At 43.2% G+C, this 1,353-nt stretch overlaps 1 non-coding gene across 1 annotated transcript; it reads right to left on the reverse strand.

The window, feature by feature from the left end:
* Positions 1–384: 384 nt before the first annotated feature.
* LOC141700002 (small nucleolar RNA R71) lies at positions 385–491 on the reverse strand. Its single transcript, XR_012566201.1, has one exon. It is a non-coding gene; the product is annotated as a small nucleolar RNA R71 (small nucleolar RNA).
* Positions 492–1,353: the final 862 nt, after the last annotated feature.

The following is a 1,353-nucleotide window of genomic DNA, read 5'->3' on the forward strand; positions in this document are numbered from 1 at the left end:
TGAATGAAGTATTTAATGAAGTTAGAATCCCATATTTGTCAGCCTAAGATTAATGACATTCAGTCAAACATCATCAGACCAGCCATTAGGGCTAACACTTTTGAGATCAAGTCAAGCACGATTCAGATGATACAGAACTCAGTTCAGTTTGGTTGTTCTCCTACTGAAGACCCCAACATGCACATCAGGGATTTCTTCGAGATCTGCGATACCTTCAAGTTCAATGATGTGACTGAAGATGCTATCAAGCTACGCCTCTTCCCATTCTCTCTAAGGGAAAAAGCTAAGTGCTGGTTACACTCTCTACAAGCAGGGTCTATCATCACTTGGGAGGATCTTGCACAAAAGTTTCTCACTAAATTCTTCCGTATGGTGAAGACTGCTGCAATCAGGAATGCTCTTACTCAGTTTGCTCAACAAACTGGAGAATCTCCGTGTGAGGCTTGGGATCGATATAAGGAGATGCTAAGGAAGTGCCCACACCATGACATTCCTGATTGGATGATTAGCAACTGTTTCTACAATGGATTGGGTGCTACTTCTAGACCCATGCTTCATGTAGCATCAGGAGGAGCCTTGTTGGCTAAAAGCTACGATGAAGCTTATGAACTTATTTGAACTGATGGCTGCTAATGAGTACCAGAATCCTTCCCAGAGACTGACTCAGGGAAAAGTCACAGGAATCTGGAGTTGTACGCAGCAACTGCTATCGCTGCCCAACTTAAGGCTTTGACGATGAAGGTGGACATTTTGGCTAATTATGGAGTTAATCAAATTGCTAGTATCTGTGAGCTTTGTGCTGGTGCCCACGAGACTGATCAATGCGCAATTTCTAGTGAATCAGCTCAGTTTGTGAGCAACTTCCAGCGATCGCAGCAACCAGTGCCAGCCACCTATCAACCCAACAACCGCAATCATCTTAATTTCAGATGGAACAACACTCATAATGTGGTTCAACAACCCTATCAGCAGTATCCAGCTAAGCAATACAACCGCCCTGATTTTCAGCAACTGCAATATGCACCAAGACAACAACTCCAGCTACAACAAGCCAATGAAATATCTGAATTAGAGGAGTTGAAGCTTATGTGCAAGAGTCAAGCCGTTTCTATCAAGACCTTGGAAAATCAAATTGGGCAAATTACCAATGCCTTGCTAAATCGTCAGCCTGGTACACTAACTATTGACACTGAAGTTCCAGGAAAGAGGGAAGCTATGAAGCAGGTAAAGGCAATAACTTTAAGGTCTGGAAAGGTTGCGAATCCCGAACAAACTCATGTGTTGACTGAAGAAGTTAAGGCTGAGAAAGAAGTAGAGCAGCAGGAAGTAGAAGTGGAACCAAGGAAGACTACT

The sequence above is a fragment of the Apium graveolens genome, unplaced genomic scaffold (assembly GCF_009905375.1).
Source record: "Apium graveolens cultivar Ventura unplaced genomic scaffold, ASM990537v1 ctg1624, whole genome shotgun sequence".
NCBI classification, from domain to species: Eukaryota; Viridiplantae; Streptophyta; class Magnoliopsida; order Apiales; family Apiaceae; genus Apium; species Apium graveolens.